The 12,645-nt window shown below is 43.7% G+C and overlaps 1 protein-coding gene across 3 annotated transcripts in view; it reads left to right on the top strand.

The window, feature by feature from the left end:
• The window catches only part of SLC1A2 (solute carrier family 1 member 2), a 405,614-nt gene that overhangs the window by 15,054 nt on the left and 377,915 nt on the right, over positions 1–12,645 (top strand). Inside the window, exon 2 of one of the 3 annotated variants that reach the window (XM_049889389.1) lies at positions 1,604–1,685. The exons of 1 other annotated variant lie outside the window; for it this stretch is intronic. The gene's annotated coding sequence lies outside the window, so the exon portion shown is untranslated. Of the gene's footprint in view, positions 1–1,603; positions 1,686–12,645 lie in introns of those variants that run through there. One more of the 3 variants, XM_049889387.1, reaches the window with a different exon arrangement.

Here is a 12,645-nt window from a genome sequence, read left to right as displayed (position 1 = left end):
GAGGATTTTTGTTTTCTTTTTGTTGAGCCGTAATCCATACTGAAGGCTGTGGTCTAGTGAAAACCTTATGGATCACAATAGAACAGTATCAGACTCGCTTGTTTTGGACAGGCCATCAGGACAGATCAATCACTGGAGGAGGGCATCATTTTTCGTTAAGTAGAAGGTCAAAGAAGGTGAGGGAGACCCCCGGTGAGATGGATTGGCACAATAACTGCCAACGATGGACTCGAACTTGCTGACGATCATGAGGATGATGCAGTTCTGGGCAATGTTTTGTTGTGTTGTACATAAGGTCTCCTGAGTACCTCCCCAACATCAGGTAACAATAAGAAGAACCTTTAAGACCTTCCTGGGAGGTGTTATCAGCCAGAGATGGGAAAACTGGAGCATCCAAAGAGTAAGACGTGGCCAAGGAGACTTCTGCTAAGTAAGGGATGAGGGACTCCAGCTCTAGTCAGCCAGAAGCCTCAGGTTATAGTAACCACAATACCATACTTGGCTCCCAGAGTGGAGAAGCAATCTGGTGAGTTAGCAAAGGGGCCTCTTACAAGGACATTATCTCCCTCGTTGGTATTGGCACATCGTCTTTCCCCAAGCATGTTTGAAACAGGCACTGCTATGCCTCTCCTCATCTCTGCTGTGCGATTGAGCCCAGGGCCATTTGCCAGGAGATCAGTTGGTGTGCAGAAAGCTCCACGTGGTTATTGGATGGGGGGGTAGTAGAGGCCTGATGGTCCTGGGGACACCACTGTCTCTGTCTCGGCACCAGAATAGCTTGGGTAAGGATGGCCACACAAGAATGGCTGCTGCAGTTTCTTCTCTGGTTTCACCCCTCCTAGGAACTAACCCTGAGATTGCCACAGGGAAGGTGCTTCATCCTGGGTGATGGGTACGTTTGTTACGTACGTGAACTGAGGCCCATTCCCGAATATCTCTGGTTCTTTTTTGTTTCATTTGAGAACAAAAGGAAGGAAGAAACCTTAGAGGCCATTTCTTGCCTGCCTGAGTTTAAAGAATTGCCGCATTTTAGGGACAATATGGGCTTGAGAAATAGCAGGAGAAGGGCTGAGAATAATGACGGCGATATATTTATAGAGCCCTTTGCAGTTTTGTTGAACACTTTCATGTACCAGTTTCTTTGGATTTTCATGACCTGTTAGAGAGTAATAGTGAGGCAGGAGTTATTTACTGTTCTTGTTTGATGAAGGAGAATGCCGGGCTTCAGGGAGATTGTGGGGTGTGCCTAAGTTTATACAGCTAGTTCCTGACAGACCTGGAACTTGAACACACTTTTCCTGACCTCCGCATCAGAACTTTACCATGACATTCCCTCATCCCCCAGTTCTGTTCCTGTCAGCAGACTCTGTCGCGGCCTCAAGTTTCCCATGGTTACATGTGTATGTTACACATGTTAAAATTCCAACTAAAACTACAGTAATGGGGCATAAAAGGGAACCCAGGGGCTGTTCCTAAAATACTAGAATATTTAAAATCTCTTCTCCCACTAAATAGTGCTTTCTATTTTTGAGTCTTTGGGTCTCTATGAGTCAGAATTGACTCTATGGCAACACGTTTCTTTGTTTTCGTTTTTTTTTTGTAGTACAAATGTTTAACCTGCTCGGCTGCTGACCAAAAGGTTGAAAGTTTGAGTTTATCCAGAGGATCCTTGGAAGAAAGACCTGGTAATTACTTCCTAAAAATCAGCCATTAAAAAATCCACACAGTTCTGCTCTGACTCATGGGTTGCCATGAGTTGGAATTGACTCGACAGCAACTGGTTTTATGTCTCTTGTTAGCAGCTATGATACAAAGGAGGAGGGAAAGAAAAATGAGAAAGAGGGGTTGGGAAGAGAGATTGTTTTGCCTTCCTATTTCTGTAGGTTAAGAAGCAGGGGATCTATTCAAAGGGAGCTGGGAGAGAAGAGGAGAGGGAGAGGGAGAGAGGGGGGGCGGAGAGAGAGAGAGAGAAATAACTAAGTCACTGATCATGGCCCAGTTTTCTGAATGACTCTTCTTCTGAGAAAAATGAAAAGATCGAAAGACAACACCGAGATGACCAAGAGGAAATGGTAAGCAGCAAAAGCTTCCTTTGCCTCTTTGCTTCCGTGTATGATACCCTAGATCAAACAGGGCAAAACCAAGCCAACAGACCCAAGCAAGGTGCTAGGTTTTGTCTTTGTCTTTCTCCACTGAGAGGGCCATTTGTTTAGGGGCAATGACAGACCTGTTCGGCTGGTTAGGATGAGCAAGAGTAGCTGAATTACATAGAAATTTTTCAGCCTTATTAGCCTTCTCATTTGTAAAATGGGATATTAATGCTTGGCTCACAGGACTATTGTGATAATTAAATAAGATTATGTGTTTAAATACAATACAGTAGGTGAAAATTTCCAATACAGCTATGGCATGTAGTAGGCACACAATAACTTCAAAATGACACACACATACTAGAAGAATATACACTAAGCTGTTAATAGTGTTTACCTGTAGAGGCAATTTTACTTTTTACCGTAAATACTTTTGATTTATACTTCACAGAGCATTGTGGGAAAGCTGTGTAAGTATTAACGAGTGTATGTGGAATGAGTGTGTGTATTCCATAAATTTGTTTAGCGCTGCTTCTCAGAGGAGGAAGAGAATTTGAGCTTGTTTTTGAAATATGGTCATCTCCTGCTTTTTCTATCAGTAGCTGTTATTCTATGGTGATTGGGAGGCAGGGAACATACTAAATTAAAAATTAAGGTCAGGCATACAGTAATAAAGAATATTACATTTTTGTACCCCTGAGCTTGTGTGGGAGCCCTGGTGGTATAGTAGTTAAGAGCTCAGCTGCTAACCAAAAGCTCGACAGTTCAGATCCACTAGCCGCTCCTTGGATACTCTACGGGGAAGTTCTTCTCTGTCCTAAAGAGTCACTATGAGCTGGATCACTTGACAGCAATGGGTTTTGGGTTTTGGTCCTTGTGTGACTGTGAAATTTGTACTTACTACGTTGAATCTGCTGAGGTTTCTTTGGTGGCAAGCAATGGTAACTGGCTAAATTAGAAGCAAAAATGGGACTTATTAGAAAGATATTGGAATACCTCCCAGCATCGATGGAAAAAATTAAACTTAGGCAATGGGAAATACCTCAGGTATACCAGCAGGAGGGTCTTCTCTCAAGGTTGAAGGTGTAAGATGTCTTAGCAACAGCTACCTTCTGCAGGTAGTATGTAAGGGCACAGTTCTGTTCTGGACCATCATTCCATATGTGTCCTCCCCAACACTTCTGTTTTTCAATTAAAAAAAAAAAATATATATATATATATGTATATATAATCTTGCATTACCTTTTAAATAATAATGAAAAAACTCTAACAGTTGATAAACAAGTGGAGCTATGCTGTAAGATCCCCACTAATGTATTCTGTGCATCTTTTGTAAGGAGCCAATAAAATCTGACACCAAGCAGCATGATTTGTCATTCACGGGCCTAGTGATACATCACAGAGTGACACATCTGTCTGGGGCCTGAATAAATGCTGATTATGACAGCAGACACAACCACACAAAAATAACAATACTTGTCTTTTTGATTCCAACAGTTAGCAGATCCAAAAATTCCATAAATTTGTTTAGCACTGCTTCTCAGAGGAGGAAGGGAGTTTGACACTTGTTTTTGGGTAAAGAAATATGGTTATCTCCTGATTTTTTTTTTTTTTTACTAGTAGCTGTTATTCTACAGTGATTGGGAGGCAGGGAACATGAAGAACACGCAAGGTGGATGGGGTATATTCCGGTTGTGTGTGTGTGTGTGTGAGAGAGAGAAAGAGGGAGGGAGGAGGGAGGAGAGAGGGAGAGGATTTTATGGTCCTGGGGCAGAATGGGAGCCCTGGTGGAGAAGTGGTTAAGAGCTCAATTGCTAACCAAGAGGTCAGTGCTTTGAATCCACCAGTCATGCCTTGGAAACCCTATGGGGCAGTTCTACTCTGTCCTATAGGATTTCTATGAGTTGGAATAGACTTCATGGTAATGAGTTCGGGAACAGGGGCAAAACGATGAGACCTGGTGGCACCCACCAAGCACTCTGGGCCAGAAAGTTGTGGCAATCTGCTTCTGTAAAGATTATAGCCTTGGAAACCCTATGGGGCAGTTCTACTCTGTCCTATAGGGTTGCTATAAGTCAGAATCTACTCAACGGCAATGAGTTTTGTTTGGTTTTGGTCTAAGGTGAGCTCAAATCCAGATTGCATTTTCCATGTTGACCATCTGTGTTTCCCAGGAAAGAGGAGCCCAGCCAGGACCCAAGAGTTTGAGAAAAAAGTGAGAAGCAGGGAGCTCTGCCAGTCCGGGAGGGGCTCGAGGAATGCTTTGTGGCCTTAGCAATGCCTCCTGGCAGCCTCTACCCCACAGGGGCCTTGCTAGGGCCAGCCATGCCTCCCTGACATCAGCCCCATAAGAATCCTTCCTCCTGTCAACAAATCCTCCCTTTGGCCACCTGCCCACTCCTTGTGATTTATTTATTTTTTGGGAGGAGGAGAGGCATAGGGAGGGTGCTGGGCAATATTATCAAAATTTGAAGGGTAGACTAATGTTGTGTGCTATCGAGTCAATTCTGACTCATAGCGACCTCATGTGACAGAGTATAACTGCCCCATAGGGTTTCCTAGCAGGTTGCTGGGTCTTTCTCCCACAAAGCCACTGGGTAGGTTCTAAATGCCAGCCTTTGTGTTAGCAGCCCAGTGCTTAACCATTGCATAGTGAATACCATTGTCTGAACCTTACTACATGCCAGGCAGCTGACATCTTCGTAAACCATTTTAGGTGGGTTGTGTAAACCTCATTTACAGAAGAGGAAACAAGAGTTCAGAAAGCTTAAGTAAATCATGAAGTTTGCACAGGTCTTAAATCATAGACCAGATTCAAACGTGGCCCTGCTTAGTTCTGGTGCTCCCCAATGCCAACGCTTCCCCCATGGTGGAAAGCCAACTACAATGGACCCAAGGCCCAACAGCTCTGCCACCTATCACTGGCTGCTCTGGGCCAGTCACCAGACTGTTGAGCAGTAGAGACTTCTTGTTCCTGTAGAGCTGATTCTGACTCATGGCGACCCCATGTGTTATAAAGTAGAACTGTACTCCAAAGGGTTTTCTTGGCTGTAATCTCAATGGAAGCAGATCACCAGAAATTTTCTTGCATTGGTTTGAACCACCAACCTTTAGGTTAGCAGTCAAGAGCAAACCATTTATGCCACCCCGGGGACTTTTAGTATAGTCTTAGCTCAACAAATTGGGAATTATGATATAGTGCTTGTCCCAGAGTCAGCACTGTAATAACATAATTTTAAGCCAAGCCATTAAGTCTGCTCTTTCATGAAGGGTTGGGAGGCAAGGGCACAAAGAATTCTCAGGAGTTCATATCCAGCCTGGAGAGTTCACTTAGGAACACTCCTTTTAAGACACCCATGGAAAGCATTTTTCTCATTTGCAGCTTCAGACGCTGGGAGTTCTAACCTCTAAAGTTGCTGGAACAGGACCATCAGGCCGACTAGTTTTATTGGAATTTAAAATATGGTGAATTTTGTGCTAACTGCCTCTGGCCATAACAGAATAAAAATGACAGTGTTTCAGACAATGCAATGCACTAATTAATTAAGCCAGTGGCTTAATTAAACATGAAACATCAGAAATGCAACAACAACAAAAATCGGAGTTGCAGGCTTTGGAACATTCCCCCAGCAGGGCAGTTGAATTTAAATTTCCATTATTTTGAGTGAATGTGGCCCTAAGGAATCACGTAGGGACGGTTTTTTTTATGTGATTTCAGGGCAAACCCTCTCTCGTAGTGTAGTAACTTTTATAAAGCTACGCCATGCTTTATTGGAAAAAAAAAAAAAGTCTAAGAAAAAGTTAAAAACGGGTTACCTTGGAGAAAAGAAATCTCATGAGAAAGAACTTCCTTCTTAAAAAAATTTTTTTTTAATGTTTAAAAAAAATTTAATTCATTATACTAAGCATGTTTTCTTTTTTTTTTTTTTTTAAGTGGACGGGCATGATCAAGGGTATGCTTTAGAATAAATGATCCATGCTTAATGGCACCAGATTATCAAAAGGTAGATTAGGTAAAAAAAAAAAAAAAGGTGGCCCAAAAGAGCCAATGTAGGTGCCCCAGTGGACCGGACATTAAGGGGAAGGGTCTGTGCTTGCTTGGCAGCGAAGGAGATGGAAGGAAAAGAGGATACTTGAGCATCATTAAAAACCAGGAGCCAGGGTTATCACCTGAATTGGCTTAAGGCTTGTGAAGTGGCATTGTATGCATGAGGGTGAGCTATGGAAGGGCCCAAAGGGACTAGACTTCTAATTCTCAGTGCATGGGTAGATGAATGGATGGACAAATGAATGAGTTCTCTCATTCTTTTCAGGCTTAGGTTAAACTCCCTTAAAAGCCTAATTAGGTATTGAGGTTAAAGGGACATTTCTCATATTCTTCCTTGACCTTGGCTGTTCCTCTCCCAATCAGGGGAAGATAAGGCCTTGGTATTTCTAAGTTCTGGACCATTTCTGGATGCATTTTTGGGTCATTTAGGTCTCTTTTATGTTCTAACTATTAGAAACCCAACTCCAAATGGCTTAAACAATAAGAAAATGGATTTGAATCACAAGTAACTAGGTTGGTTTGATGCGCAGGCTCATCAGTGTCATCCAATGCCTGGTTTCTTTCAAGCTTCTGCTCTAGTCTTCATATACCATCAGCCTGGTTTCCTTGTGGTGGCCAAATGGATGCTGCAATTCCAGGCTTTATCTCTACACTACCTAGAAGGAGAAACAGAAAGCTTTTTTTTTTTTCCCCAGAAGTTTCCTGAAAAATCTCCCCTCAAGCTTCGTGGACTCAAATTGAGTTTCATATCGGTTCTTGACTGAATCCCTTTGGCCAGGTAATGCTGATTGGCTCAGGTAACCTGAGACAGCCACAGTTATAAGGGGGGTGGAGGCCAACCTCTCTACCGATATAGCAGCTGCACGACGGGGATGTGGTAGAAGGGATATTAGCTCTTTCTTTTGGACCACCAAGGTTGACTTTGGGATAATGCAGTAGTCATGGCTGGTGTTTATGGAAGTGTGGTGAGTGGATGGAATTGAAAAGTGGAAAATGACCAAGGGTGGTGGTGGTGGTGGTGGATATCCCAAATTGAGTTGTGTGGGTTCTACTCAGAGTGGGTGCCCAGGTCTACTCTAGAACAGTACCTCTGAGGCGATGGGTCTCGGGCTTTAGAGGAGAATGGTGATGAGGGTTCCTGAGAGGACTGACTGAGCATGAAGAACCATGGCCCTGGTGTTACCCAAAGCGGGTCCTGTTCGGTGTGGCTCCTCATGGATAAAGACACATGGAGGTGAGGAGGGAAGAAGAGTGCTTTTTGCAAGCAAGCAGGCAAGGAGCAAGGAGGTGTATACATCAAATCAAGCTCCCCAAACAAAGGGAGGCAGAACCTTTTATGCCACCTCTCAGAAAGACGTACATACAAACATTATGGATTACGTAGGCTATCATGGTGGCAGGCGCAGTAAGACAAATTGCATTTTTTTCTTTGGCACATAGGCTAGTAAACTGAATTTGACTGGCTTGAGCCACACGCAGTGCTTTGTGGACAAAGGACAGGAGGGGGTATGTTCTACGTGGTCTGAGCAGCTGCTAATTGAGCCATACCCAGTACCGTCACTCAAGGCTTTATTAAAATGGACAGAAAAATCAGGTCTTGCTTGATAATGGCTAAGCAGCTCCTGGGTGGCTCAGTATCACTACGGTGCTAGGCAAGGGGCCTCCAGGGCTTTGTTTGGCTCTGAGGGAGTGAGTCAGCTGAGGAGATGCCTTCTTTCGAATGCTGTGCTGGCTTGAGCGGGTTAATGGGGGAGTGACACTACATGTCAGCATGGTGCAGCAGGACCAGAGTGTAGAGGGCCAAAGACCAGAGTGACTCTGGGGGCATTGAACGAGTCCATTATGTGGAACAATTGGAATGTATGGCACAGAGGGCATGCTCAACCCCTGTTATGATAATAAGTACTATTACTGCTAATTGTTATGAGGTTGTGAGAAGCAGTAACAGCAACGGAAATGAGAGACTGAGTGATCTGGGACTCCTCCCTGCTAGAAAGCTAGGGATGGTGAGTCTCTCTTTTAGACCACAGAAGTCCTGGAAGCCCCAAGAATGTGATGACTGGACTTCCCTTCAATCTGCTGTATGGGAGCTTGTGCAGTTTCTAATTATTTGAGAAATAAAGATCTATGACATTACTTGTGTCATAAGATCAAGGAACAGTTAATATATACAGAACTGTGAAATTATATGCACATTATCTCATTCAACACAGCACTCTACAAGGTAGTCATTGTTATTACTGTTTGACAGAAGAGGAAAGCTGAGCTTGGAATTAAGTCCACCGGCCAGGGTCCAGAGCTAGAATATGGTAGAGCTGGTACTTAAGCCCAACATCCATCCTCCCTGACCTATACAGCCAGTTTCCTTAGGGAATATAACCTCATACTCAGCACCAGGTGAGAGGCTGTTCTTTCCCCTTGACCTAATTCTGACCATTGGAAGCCTGCTGTTGGGATTCTGAGAGAATCTCACTTCTAAGGGGGAGTTATAGTAGTGTTCCTCCTGTGGCCGTTATCATGCCTGGATGGGACATTTGGAACTGCTACACAGCCACTTGTTCCTAATTCAAGGATGAGGCCAATACCCAAGATGGCAAAGTAAAGATGGGGAGAATCTGAGTCCTTGATCATGTGGTTCGGTCATTGAATACATCACTCCGGAAGCCTCCAGCAGCAGAAGCTGCTAGTTGCCTACCCAGTGTGCATTCTTCTCTTCTTTAGTAACGGAAAAGCCATATTGATGGGTGTAGCAATGTACCTAGATATAAAACCACGTTTTCCAGTATCCCTTGTCAATGGGGTTGAAATGAAATGTAATATTAAGTGTCCCCCTTAACCTCTTTTTTTTTTTAACCTCCCTACTCCCTTAATCTTCCTACTTTCTGGAATGTGGACATGATGGTTAGAGATGTTAGGCACATGTGATCATGAAGCTCACTTGAGGATGGGAGCCAGGTGCTAAAAATGTCAGTGCAGAAGGTGTGGGTCCTTGATGACTGTGGAGCTGCCATACATCTCTGGGGTTCCTTCATGTGAGAGGTATATAAACCTCTATCTTACATACCCATACCCACTGCCATTGAGTTGATTCCGACTCACAGCGACCCTGTAGGACAGAGTAGAACTGCCCCATAAGGTTTCCTAGGCTGTAATCTTTACAGAAGCAGACTGCCACATCTTTCTCCTTTGGAGCATCTGGTGGGGTCAAACCGCTGACCTTTTGGTTAGTAGGTGAATACTTAACCACTGTGCTACCAGCACTCCTTCTATGGCACTGGATTGGGATATATATAAACCAAAACGAAACACCTTGCCGTTGAGTCGATTCAACTCATAGCGACCCTATAGGACAAAGTTGAACTGCCCTATGGGGTTTCCAAGGGGCTGGTGGTGAATTTGAACTGTTGACTTTTTGGTTAGCAGCCAAACACCTAACCGCTGCACCACTAGGGCTCTTCTATCTTACATAAGCCACAGTTTCTCGTCTGTTATATGCAGTTGAGTCTAATCCCAACCGAGAAACCTGTGTATTTCTGCATTTCCAGTTGGGTGAGAATTAATTTCCTTAATGTGTAAACTGCTTGGAGTTAGGGTTGTTTTTATGTGCAATCAATGGCATCTTAAGTGTTTCCTCTTTAAAACTCATACCGTTAATGTCCCTACTACATATCAACTACGATACAGGGCTGTATTCTTTACTTTCCTATTATTCTTGATGTGACAGTTTCTAGGGTTGGGATCATTGCCACTTTTCACATATCTTTCCTGCCTCTAAGTCCCATCTTTAGGCAAGAAAGAACTTCCAGAAAGCCCAAACAAAAACAACTGTTCTGGCTAGCTGCTACAGGGGTGGCAGAACGTTGGTAAGGAGTCCAAGGGGTTTCCTTGACACTCACCCCAGACCATCATAGTAATATCCTCTCACCTGAGTGGGTAGTGTCTGGGCTTGAAAGGCCTCCACCAGTTTCTCCACTGCCTCCTGCTCAGTCCCTCTGCCCCTACCACGTGGTCCGCCTTCCACACAAATCCTCAGGGAGAGAAGCTTTTAATAACTGGCGGGCAACTATTGACTCAGGCTTTGTTTGTTTGCCGCTAAGTTAGCATTGAATAAATGCAGGATTCTTGGCTTAATAGGCCAGTTATTGTGTATTATCAAAATGGCAAATTAATTATTAAAAGCTGTGCTTGAGATATACCAGGGACGTAACCTAGGCAGCCTCTCTTGTTCCTAATTTGGAAGCAACATTGCATTTCTGGCCACTCAGTATTTATTTCAAGTATAATAACCATCTTGTTAAACTTAAGTCTATTAAATCTAAATGAATCCAGGAGTTAGTACTGGGGAGGGGGTTTAGTCAGTTTATGTTGAAAGCATCCCAAACCACCAGCTTCATTATTCCCATTTCCCTGTGAGGATGCCAAAGCCAGTTCATAAAGCATGGCTGGATTAATATCGTTCATTATCCAGTGACAGAACTACCTACTATTCTTAGCCCAAATAGCTTTCCCTTGGATACAAACCTGTAGGGTAATGATGATAATGACAACCATCATTTACCAGTGCCTATCATGTGCTGGGAAAACCTGGTGGTATAGTGATTAAGAGCTATGACTGCTAACCAAGAGGTCGGCAGTTCGAATCAACTGGGTGTTCCTTGGAAACAGTAGGGGTAGTTCTACTCTGTCTTATAGGGTTGCTATGAATTGGGTTTTTTTTTGGTATTATGTGCCAAGTGCTCTAGATCCATAATCTCCAATTCTCACAGCATCCCAATTTATAGATGAGGAAGCTGAGGCTTAATAATGATGGCTAATGCCCTCAAGTCAATTCCGACTCATGGTGACCCCATAGGACAGAGGAGAATGTCCCCATAGGGTTTCCAAAGAGCAGCTGGTGGATTTGAACTGCCTACTTTTTGTTTAGTGGCTGAACGCTTAAGCACTGTGCCACCAGGGCTCCAACTGAGGCTTAAAAAAAAACCAAACCCAGTGCCGTCGAGTCAATTCCAACTCATAGTGACCCTATAGGACAGAGTAGAACTGCCACATAGAGTTTCCAAGGAGCGCCTGGCGGATTCGAACTGCCAACGCTTTGGTTAGCAGCTGTAGCACTTAACCACTATGCCACCAGGGTTTCCAAATGAGGCTTACAAGAGGAGTTAAATAGTCTGCCTAACGTCAAGGTTACACAGATGTTAATTGGCAGAGCTGGGATTTAAACTTAGGTCATTTGGGCTCTAAAGCCCATCCTCTTTCCAGCAGCAGAAAGTCTAAGACCTTGAGTTTGTATTTTTGTGTCCTGCACAGGAGGGTTCCGTCCTTTGCCTCTGGGCTTGGAACCTGATTACCAGAGCAATCTGTTTTACTTCCTTCTCCAAATTAAACCCCATATTTGCTCCACCTTTACATGGGCATAAATACTTGCCTTCTCTCGCTCTTGCGGCTCCTGACTGGAGCTGATGTGAGAGAAGGCCATTCAGACCTCTCAGTCACTCTCCTCCTTCCTTTTGTGCATGACTCCAGGGTTTATCATCAAACTCTAATGAGAAAGAAAAAAATGCCCTAAGGAGAAAAAAAAAAAAAAATCCAGTGTATCCAACTTAGTTACCCAGGGCTGCCATAACACAAATACCACAAATGGGTGGCTTTAAACAACAGAAATTTATTTTCTCACGGTTCTCACAATTCTTTCTTAAAAAAAAGATAAAGCAAATTAGGGTCTTGTCCATGTCAATTTCTTCCTCGTTGGTAGCCCTGGTGTTCCTTGGTTTCCTGGCGTCTTGTTTTCCCTATGCATGTGTGTCTCTATGTCTATGCTGGTCTTTTTTATAATTCAGGAGTGATTAGGTTTAGAATCTATCCTACACTGGTATGACCTCATTAACATAACAAAAAACTTCTTAGTTCCAAACATCCGCAGGTATAAGAGCCAGGAATTCAATACATATTTCTGGGGGACACAATTCAATCCATACCAGTATCTGAACCAGTTTTCTGGATTCTCTGTTCAGGTTTTCCTGTGGCCTTCTTTGCGAACCCTGGCCTTCTTTGTGAGCCCCCTTCAATGCAGGCCTTTTGCTTACAGCTGAGACTCAGAAGTCAGATACTGGAGAGAACATAAAAGAATTATAGCCAACTGCTTGGGGACTTTATTATGGCTTACAGTTTAGCATGTCAGAATACCTATATGACCCATGGCATGATACAGCTGCATAGCCAGGCCATATGGCTCAAACCAATGAGCTTATGCAAAAAGATTCTACTTGGCTTCTATTTATGGGAGCCTGGTCATTCATTCATTCATTTACTCAACACATCTTTGTTGCTTGCCTCCTCTGTGTCAGGCACTGCTGTAAGGCACTAGGCCTTTGACTTCTCATGAGACGTCATAGAATTCAGGTACAATGCAGAGGAAGGAGCACTGGACAGAGAGTTAGGAGACCTGGGCTTGAGTTACGGTAACCAACTTCTCAATTTGCCTAGGACTTGTCCAGTGTTAGCACTAAA

This window comes from Elephas maximus, chromosome 7 (genome assembly GCF_024166365.1).
Source record: "Elephas maximus indicus isolate mEleMax1 chromosome 7, mEleMax1 primary haplotype, whole genome shotgun sequence".
In the NCBI taxonomy this organism is placed as follows: domain Eukaryota; kingdom Metazoa; phylum Chordata; class Mammalia; order Proboscidea; family Elephantidae; genus Elephas; species Elephas maximus.
This window is presented reverse-complemented; position numbering and strand designations above follow the sequence as displayed.